This window comes from Amblyraja radiata, chromosome 29 (genome assembly GCF_010909765.2).
Source record: "Amblyraja radiata isolate CabotCenter1 chromosome 29, sAmbRad1.1.pri, whole genome shotgun sequence".
NCBI classification, from domain to species: domain Eukaryota; kingdom Metazoa; phylum Chordata; class Chondrichthyes; order Rajiformes; family Rajidae; genus Amblyraja; species Amblyraja radiata.
The window spans coordinates 30,972,605-30,983,440 of record NC_045984.1 but is presented as its reverse complement, the minus strand read 5'-3'; positions in this window follow the sequence as shown (position 1 = coordinate 30,983,440).

The following is a 10,836-nucleotide window of genomic DNA, read 5'->3' as shown; positions in this document are numbered from 1 at the left end:
CATCTAACTTAAAGCATCTGTCCTTTAGCAGGGTGACCAAAGCTGAACACAAGACTCCGAATGTGGCCTCACCAACGTCTTGTACAACGTTAATCTTTAAAGTAAACACACATGGCGCAGCAGCAACTTAAATCAATGAATCAAAACACTCCAGTCATTCTATCACAAGCAAATTGACATCTGGCACGGTGGCGCAGCGGTAGAGTTACTGCCTCACAGAGCTAGAGACCCAGGTTCGATCCTGACTACGGGTGCTGTCTGTACGGGGGTTGTACGTTCTCCCCGTGGGTTTTCTCCGGGCGCTCCGGTTTCCTACCACACTCCAAAGACGCGCAGGTTTGTAGGTTAATTGTCTGGGGCAAAAATTGTAAATTGTCCCTGGTGTGTGTAGGATAGTGATAGTGTGCGGGGATCGCCGGTCGGCACGGACCCGCTGGGCCAAAGGGCCTGTTTCCGCGCTGTATCTCTAAACGAAGGTAAATGAGGCAAAACAAATAGGTTTTAGGCGATGCAGTGATGAGCTTGGTCAAAACGGCAGACTGCGAGAGACGTTTTAAAGGAAATGAAATAATACGAAAGAATAGACAATAGACAATAGGTGCAGGAGTAGGCCATTCGGCCCATCGACCCAGCACCGCCATTCAATGTGATCATGGCTGATCATCCAACAATCAGCAGCCCGTTCCTCCCCATGTCCCCTGACTCCGCTATCTTTATCCGCTAAAAGGAAGTGGGAATGTTTGGCAAAGAAACCGAGAGCCTTCAGGCTTATCAACCGAAAACTGTCAATATTGGAATAAGCAAAGCGCCTTGTTGAATAGAATAAAATATCAACGTCTTCGAGGTTCAAAGGATATTCTTTTGTAACAATATGTTCTCGGAAAATCAGGATAACAAGTTGTGTTATATGTACTAATGTGAAATGGGCCAAGTCTAGTTAACAGTCTAACATTATAAACAAATACCCAGAACAATCATAAATTAATTGAGATAAATTTGCTAGTTGAAAGGAGAAATGGAGAACATGAACCAGATTGTAAACTTGGGTGAAGCTGACTTCAAAGGGATGAGACAGGGGCTATTAATTATCAACTTGGCAAGTCTATTAATGGATAGTTTTACTGGATTTAATGTCAGGTGCTCTGGAAAAGCGTTTAAAGTGGAACGAGTTTATGTTTCAGAAAGACAGAGCCGTCTGAGAAACCACACTGGATCGGAGAATATACATGGGACGGTCGACTTAAAACTAAATGAAATAGACACGAAATTACAAAAAGTGACACAACTGAGAGTCGTAGAGTGATCCAGCGTGGAAACAGGCCATTCGGCCCTTCGAGCCAGCACACTAATACGATCATAGAAACATAGAAACATAGACAATAGGTGCAGGAGTAGGCCATTCGGCCCTTCGAGCCAGCACCGCCATTCAATATGATCATGGCTGATCATCCAACTCAGTATCCTGTACCTGCCTTCTCTCCATACCCCCTGATCCCTTTAGCCACAAGGGCCACATCTAACTCCCTCTTAAATATAGCCAATGAACTGTGGCCTCAACTACCTTCTGTGGCAGAGAGTTCCAGAGACTCACCACTCTCTGTGTGAAAAATGTTTTTCTCATCATGGCTGATCATCCAAAATCAGTACCCTGTTCCTGCTTTCTCCCCGTATCCCTTGATTCCGCTAGCCCTAAGAGCTAAATCTAACTCTCTCTTCAAAAAAACATCCAGTGAATTGGCCTCCACTGCCCTCTGTGGCAGAGAATTCCACAGATTCACAACTCTCTGGGTGAAAACGTTTTTCCTCATCTCAGTCCGGCCTCTGGTGGGATGAAAACTCTGAGCAAGGCCTTGATAGGGATGATAATTCAAAGACTAAAACAGCTCCTTTGTGATGTACCAAGTTCTTTAACAGAAGTGTTTGGAACTATAGGCAGCGCCACTGAGAAAACTGCATCTATCAGTACAGTACTCCAGTGGATAGATTAGTGTGGGTGTCAGGGGTTATGGGGAGAAGGCAGGAGAATGAGGTTAGGAGGGGGAGCTAGATCTCTGGCGCTGTGAGGCAGCAACTCTACCGCTGCGCCACCGTGCAGCCCAGAAACATGTTTAGAAAAAAAGACAAAGTGCTGGAGTAACTCAGCGGGTCAGGCAACATCCATGGAGAATGTGGATAGGTGAATTCTCTCAGATCGGATCGGGATCATTCTACAGACCCTTTTTCGCAATATTCAATCCTTTCCATCAGATAATTTACAACATTCACACCGAGTTGATTAAATTCATAAGTGATCGGAGCAGATTGAGGCCATTCGGCCCATCAACTCCACTCTCCCTCTCAACTCCACTAGACGCCAGAGTCAGGAAAGAAGGAAATTGTGGCACAAAATGGATCTTAAAGGAAGGAGGTTGCACAAAATGCTGCTTGCAGCTGTATTCTCCTGACAGTATGCGTGCGCACTGATTGGGCAGGGTTGAGCTGTGAGGGGGGTATTGAGGAGCAGCAGACTGGCGCTGTAAGCTCCGGGCTCATTACCGTCAGCCTGCCCGTGATCTCGCCAGCGTTATGTCCCTGCTCCGTCCACGTGATCGATCGCCTTGCTGTGCTCAGCCAAGCATTCCGATGGCAATTACTGTGTCACTTACTGCAGTTATAAACACACACGCTCCCTCCACAACCCATGCATGGCTTCCAGGTGGAAACCTGCAGCCTGTCTCTCCATTTGCCTGGCTAGAATCCCACAGGTTTACAAAGCAGCGGGCTAATTGTTTCATGATGTTCCAGCCATCTAGTGCTAGTTTTGGAGACACAACGCGGGCGCAGACCCACCGAGACCGCGCCGAGCTGTGATCCCCGCATGCTAACACCATCCCACACGCACCAGGGACAATTTCCAATTTTGCCAAGCCAATTACCCCACAAACATGTACTGTACATCTTTGGAGAGTGGGAGCTAAACCTGTGACCCTGGAGAAAACCCGCACAGGCCTCGGGGAGAACGGACAAGTTCCGTACAGACAGCACCTTGATTCGTACGGGTGTCAGAGGTTATGGGGGGAAGGCAGGAGAATGGGGTTAGGAGGGAGAGATAGTTTGGCCATGATTGAATGGCGGAGTAGATTCGATGGGCCGAATGGCCTAATTCTACTCCTATCACTTATGACCTTATGACCACCTGTGGTCAGGATCGGACCCGTGTCTCTGGCGTTGGTGGCGCAGCGGTAGAGCTGCTGCCTTGGAGCGAATGCAGCGCCGGAAACCCGGGTTCGATCCCGACTACGGGCGCTGTCTGTACGGAGTTTGTACGTTCTCCCCGTGACCTGCGTGGGTTTTCTCCAAGATCTCCGGTTTCCTCCCACACTCCAAAGACGTGCAGGTTTGTAGGTTAATTGGCTTGGTAAATATAAAAATTGTCCCTAGTGGGTGTAGGATAGTGTTAATGTGCGGGGATCGCTGGTGGGGGCAGACCCGGTGGGCCGAAGGGCCTGTTTCCATGCTGTTTCACTAAACTAAGCCCCATGGCCAGAAACCCACAGGTTTCAATGCTGGACACACAAGCTGGAGTAACTCAGCGGGTCAGTCAGCATCTCTGGGGAGAAGGAATGGGTGACGTTTCAGGTCGGGACGCGCTCTTCAGAAACTTTCTTCTTTCAATGCTGGTGGTTAATTGCTTCATGATGTTATAACCATCTACAGTTTCATTATTACTCCCAGCGGCATCGTTCTGCACCGGTCTGCAAGAGTTAACGTTATTCTTTACATTAATATCTTGCATAACTGTGAAATCTCCCTATAATTTGCAGCAAAACGAATTCCTCTCCTCACTGCACATATCATCGTGTTCAATTCCATTTCTGCAACAGAGAAGACAACTTTGGCACTTTACTGATGATAAACACAAAGTGCTGGATTAACAGCGAGCCTGTTCATAAATTCCTAAATTCATAGGTTCTTGGAGCAGAATTAGGCCCTTTGGCCCATCAAGTCGACTCTGCCATTCAACCATGGCTGATCTATCTCTCTCTGTCTCAACCCATTCTCCTGCCTTCTCCCCGTAACCCCTGACGATCGTACTAATCAATAATCTGTCAATCTCTGCCATAAAGGTATACATTGACTTGGCCTCCACAGCCGTCTGTGGCAATGAATTCCACAGATTCACCACCTAATTCCTTTTCATCTCCTTTCTAAAGGTATGTCCTTTAATTCTGAGGCTGTGGCCTCTGGTCCTAGACTTCCCCGCTAGTGGAAACACTCTCTCCACATCCACTCCATCCAGGCCTTTCACTATTCAACACTAGTCAGGTAGTATCTCTGGAGAAAAAGGATGGGCGACGTTTCAGGTTCTGACTCCATCTACACCTCACGCTGCCTCGGCAAGGCCAGCAGCATCATCAAGGACCAGTCTCACCCCCGGTCACTCCCTCTTCTCCCCTCTCCCATCGGGCAAAAGGTGTAGAAGTGTGAATACGCACACCTCCAGATTCAGGGACAGTTTCTTCCCAGCTGTTGTCAGGCAACTGAACCATCCTACCACAACCAGAGAGCAGGTCTGAAATACTATCTACCTCATTGGTGACCCTCGGACTATCCTTGATCGGACATTGCTGGCTTTACCTTGCGCTGAACGTTATTGGCGTTTATTCCCTTTATCATGTGATTGGCTCGATTGTAATCATGTATTGTCTTTCCGCTGACTGGTTAGCACGCAACAAAAAGGCTTTTCACTGTACCTTGGTACACGTGACAATAAACTACACTGAAACTGAGACTGGGCCAGTTGGGATGAAGGGTCTGTTTCCACGCTGTATGAACACTGTAAAGCTTTTCACTGTACCTCGGTACACATGACAATGAACTCAACTCAAACTCCTTGCTCATTCTTGCTATTGAGGGAGTGCAGCGTAGGTTTACAAGGTTAATTCCCGGGATGACGGGACTGTCATATGCTGAGAGAATGGAGCAGCTGGGCTTGTACACTCTGGAGTTTAGAAGGATGAGATAAAATCTCATGAAACATATAAGATTGTTAAGGGCTTGGACACGCTAGAGGCAGGAAACATGTTCCCGATGTTGGGGGAGTCCAGAACCAGGGGCCACAGTTTAAGAATAAGGGGGACGGAGACGAGGAAACACTTTTTCTCACAGAGAGTGGTGAGTCTGTGGCATTCTCTGCCTCAGAGGGCGGTGGAGGCCGGTTCTCTGGATGCTTTCAAGAGAGAGCTGGATAGGGCTCTTAAAAATAGCGGAGTCAGGGGATATGGGGGGAAGGCAGGAACGGGGTACTGATTGGGGATGATCAGCCATGATCACATTGAATGGCGATGCTGGCTCGAAGGGCCGAATGGCCTACTGCTGCACCTATTGTCTATTGTCTATTGTCTTACAGTGAACCAGGGATTAAAATAAACTAAAACGTCACCGCCATAAAGCATTGAAATTATTTTAAATTTTTTTAGAATCAACGTAGCCATTCCCAGCAGTAAATCTCCAGGCAGTCTCACATCAACGTTAAAATAACTTTGAGAGAATAGTTCAACACAGATCACATAATTTATGATTTCATGTCAACTCTTCAACGCATCTCCCGCCTTAATATAACCAACCTGTGATCTGTGCTTTATGTTAAGCCTTGCAGTCTATACACTCATCTCCATGTAACGTGTTCCCAGTTATATGTCCCCAATGTAACGCACTCTTGGCTGATTTCAGTTTAAATATACAGCGTGGAAACAGGCCCTTCGGCCCACCGAGTCCGTGCTGACCAACGATCACCCCGTACACTGGTTCTACCCCACACACTAGGGACAGTTTGCAGAAGCCAATTGACCTACAAACCTGCACGTCCTTGGAGTGTGGGAGGAAACGGAGTACCCAGAGAAAAGCCACTTGGTCATAGGGACCATATTGGCACATCTTGCCCACACCGACCAACATGCCCCAACTACACTAGTCCCACCTGCCTCCATTTGACCCATATCCCTCTATACCTATCCTACCCATGTGCCTAATTGATTTTCAAACATTGCAATAGTCCCAGCCTCAACCACCTCCTCTGGCAGCTCATCCCATGCACCCATCATCATTTGTGTGAAAAAGTTACCCCTCAGATTCCTTAAATCTTTCCCCCTTCACCTTAAACCTATGTCCTCTGGATATTGACACCCCTACTCTGGGCAAGAGGCTCAGTGCATCCATCCAATCTATTCCTCTCATGATTTTATACACCTCTATAAGATCACCCCTCATCCTCCTGCACTCCAAGGAGTCCCAGCCTACTCAACCTCTCCCTGTAGCTCAGACCCTCGAGTCCTGGCAACATCCTCATAAGTCTTCTCTGTACCCGTTCCAGCTTGACAACATCTTTCCTCTTCCCTGATGCCCAGAACTGAACACTCTAAATGCGACCTCACCAACGTCTGATACAACTGCAACATGTCCTCCCAACCTCTATACTCAATATTCCGACTGATGAAGGCCAATGTACCAAAAGCATATTCGGCCAATCTATCTACCGGTGATAGACAACATGCTGGAGAAACTCAGCGGGTGAGGCAGCATCTATGGAGCGAAGGAAATAGGCAACGTTTCGGGTCGAGGTGATGCCACCTTCAAGGAACCATGCACCTGTACTCCTAGATCCCTCTGCTCTACAACACTCCCTAGAGCCCTACCATTCACTGCGTAAGTCCTGCCCATGTTAGATTTTCCAAAACGCAACACCTCACATTTCTCTGTATTAAATTCCATCAACCATTCCTCAGCTCACCTGGCCAACCCATCAAAGTCTGAAGAAGGGTTTCGACCCGAAACGTCGCCTATTTCCTTCACTCCAGAGATGCTGCCGCACCCGCTGAGTTTCTCCAGCACTTTTGTCTACCTTCGATTTTCCAGCATCTGCAGTTCCTTCTTGAACAAAGTCCTGCTGCAATTGGTTTTATGCTCAAGATTCCACCATCTGCAGTGTTTTGTGTCTCGTCACGAGGTTATGTCCTGTATAATGTGGGCAATCACTTGGCAATCTTGTACTTGATCCAACGCCTGGGCAAGCTCCTGTACCGCAATTAATCCACAAATTAAATGGTAAAAAATAGATGATTTGGAATAAAGCTTCCTAATAGTTTTGGCACACCCCACGTATTTTTCTGCGACATGTCTGGTTTTACTTAATGGAGACAAGTGAATTAAGTCAGCCTTTGAATGTAAATCAAACCTTGCTAAGTATTTGATTCCGACACTCCATCTACACTTGGAGCCCAGCTGAATGGAATCATTAAAGGATCTGTTTAGCTGTCAAGATTGTATGTGTAGTTTTTTGTTTGGCTTAGAGATACAGCGCAGAAACAGGCCCTTCGGCCCACAGAGTCCACGCTGACCAGCGATCCCCGCACACATTAACACCGCCCTACACACACTGGGGACAATTTTACATTCGTACCAAGCCAATTAACCTGCAAACCTGTAATGTGGGAGGATCTTGGAGAAAACCCACGCAGGTCACGGGGAGAAGGTGCAAACTCCGTACAGACAGCGCCCGTAGTCAGCATCGAACCTGGGTCTCTGTCGCTGTGAGGCAGCAACTCTACCGCTGCCCTAGATATGACTAAAACAAGCTATGAAGTGCGTTCCAAAGCAAACCATTTTCATCAAGACAGGGCAATCTCTCCTGCCCAGTCCCAGCTCTGTCCTGACTAATTTCTGAAGATTGCAACTCTCTATTCAATGGTTTCCTCCCAGCTGATTAATGTTGCTGCGAAACGTAACAGCCTCTTTTACTATTATATATATATGTTTACATATCTTTAGACTAGTCTAGTGTAGAGATACAGCGTGGAACCAGGCCCTTCGGCCCACCGAGTCCATGCTGACCAGCGATCACCCGTTCACACTGGCAATATCCCACACATTAGGGAACATTTACTGAAGCCAATTAACCTACAAACCTGCACGTCTTTAGGATGTGGGAGGAATCCGGAGCACCCGGAGAAACCCCACGCGGCCATAGGGAGAACATACAAACTCCACACAGACAGCACCCGTAGTAAGTAAGTAAGTTTTATTTATATAGCACGTTTTAAGTCAACTCGCATTGACACCAAAGTGCTTTACATAAAATTGATAATAAGTTTCCATACAAACCATAGAAAAAGGTTAAAAAATGAATAAAATGGACACAAACATTATAGAGTTCAACACTAACGTCCCCCCCACAGCAGGATCAAAAATTTCCACTGTGGGGAAAGGCACCAGAAAGTTAAGTCCTCTTCCTCTGAAACACCCGAGGTCGGGGCCCATTTGTGGCCTTGCAGCCAGTCCGATAATTTTCAGGGCCCTCTTGCCGTGAAGATGGAACATCCGGCGTCGGGTGAAACATTCCTCAGCGGCTTGGAAAGTCTGGAGCGGCTGCCTCCTCCCCGGAGACCGGGGCACTCGTAGTCCTCAGGCCGCGCCGGTTGGAGCTCCGACCCCGGCAAACTCGATCCCAGGCTCCGCGGCGCTCCAAATCCAGCGCCGCCTGCGGCCGGACGCCCACAGCCCCAGCTCCGCGATGTTGGGAGTCGGCGGCCACAGCGCTCCGGAGCTTACCGCACGGCGACCCGGTAAGGCATCGCCCGCTCCGTGTTGGTATCCCAGCGCTGCGCCACCGCCGCCGAAGCTGTAGTCCCAGCCGGTCCCGACAGGAAACGCCGCTCCATTCCCGATGGTAGGCCGCGAGGACGGGGCGAAGAAGCAGCTTGGAGGGATGCTGCCTCTCCGACCAGGTAGGTGACTAAGAAATAAAGTTTCCCCCTTCCCCCCCCCCCCACATAGAAGACGTCCAACTAACTAACTAACATTTTGTTGGGGGTCCAGAACCAGGGGCCACAGTTTAAGCATAAGGGGTAAGCCATTTAGAACGGAGACGAGGAAACAATTTTACACACAGAGAGTGGTGAGTCTGTGGAATTCTCTGCCTCAGAGGGCGGTGGAGGCCGGTTCTCTGGATACTTTCAAGAGAGAGCTAGATAGGGCTCTTAAAGATAGCGGAGTCAGGGGATATGGGGAGAAGGCAAGAACGGGGTACTGATTGGGGATGATCAGCCATGATCACGTTGAATGGCGGTGCTGGCACGACGGGCCGAATGGCCTACTGTCTATTGTCTATTGTCCATAAAGGTGGAGTTTGATAATACACAGCCAAAGGACTTGGATTTAACCAGAAATAGAGCATTATGGAAATGATGGGTGGAATGTAGCAACTGTGGCAGTTCCAACATGCAGTCTACTGTATGCAATGTGGCCTTGTCCAACCCCGTCTGCAAGTATAATGCACCCGTAATTGAACACCTCTTGATATACCACTTCAGACCTCATAACATGGTAACATTGTGATCGAGAATTGAAATTAAAATTGCACAAAAATAGCACCTGGCAATGTCTTTAAAAACCTTCCTAACGTGATCCAGGTCCTTATTTTCCAGTCGGAAAATTGATCTGAAGTATCGCTTCAGCTTTGGAAGGATCTGGTTTTAGTTACCGACCTGAACATAGAGTGCCGAGAGTTTTCAGCTCATCATCGCCCGCACTTAACTTTATCCCTTTCCAGTTTAATACGTTTTCATTGGCATTCCTTCCAGCCAGGCGTCCAATTTCTGGGATTGGCCCTCTTTCTGTGTACAATAGGTTAACATTTCATCCGCCTCGACTTCCAGACTTTCAAGAGTCTCACGGAGTCTTGAAAATGATTCAAGCATTGGAAAAAATCCCAAAAGCCCACGAGGCCAACTTTGTATTGAGCTGGAACATAGACCAGCGACTTGATCCTTTGTCTCCTGGCCATGCCAAGATCCATTCTTATCTCCGACACAAAATAAAGGGTTGCCGTTATAAAAAACCTTACAGAAATTGGCTGCACAATGTTGGCTCCTGAGCCATTGGATGCACCTAGTTGCTTCCATTGTGGTAATGTTAGATGCAAAATCCTGGAGTAACTCAGAGGGTCAGTCTAGTTCGCATTCAGTTTATTGTCACGCGTACCGAGGTGTAGTGAAACGTCTCTGGAGAAAATGAACGGGGAATGTTTCAGAAGATGGACACAGGAAGATGGAGTAACTCAGCGGGACAGGCAGCATCTAAGGAGAAAAGGATCAGGTGAACTTTTGGGTCGAAACTCTGAAGAAGGGTCTGGACCCGAAACGTCACCCATTCCTTCTCTCCAGAGATGCTGCCTGTCCCGCTGAGTTACTCCAACTTTTTGTGTCTATCTTCGGTTTAAACCAGTGTCTGCAGTTCCTTCCTACGCAGCTAATATTTCAGGTCGGAACCCTTCTTAAGACTGAGCCTTGCTCATCGGGGCAACTGATGCGAGCGTGTATATTCGAAGCATTGATTGCAATAGCTGCCATTGTGCTTGCAAGGATGCAGGGCTGGCAATGCTGTTTCGACTTTAGACTTCAGAGATACAGCGTGGAAACTTGTCCTTATAATTAATAATAATTAATAATAATAATAATAATAATAATTTATTTATTTATATAGCACATTTTTAGTCAACTTGCATTGACCCCAAAGTGCTTCACATAATTACATCCACACACACAGGCAAAGGTGGGTGAAGTGTCTTGCCCAAGGACACAACAACAGTATGCACTCCAAGCGGGATTCGAACCAGCTACCTTCCGGTTGCCAGCCGAACACTTAGCCCATTGTGCCATCTGTCGTCCCTCTTCAGCCCACCGAGTCCGCGCTGACCAGCGATCGCCCGGCACACACCATGAGCACTGTCCTCCCGCACGCTTGGGACAATTTACAACTTACAGAAGCCAGTTAACCTGCAAACCTGCACGTCTTTGGAGC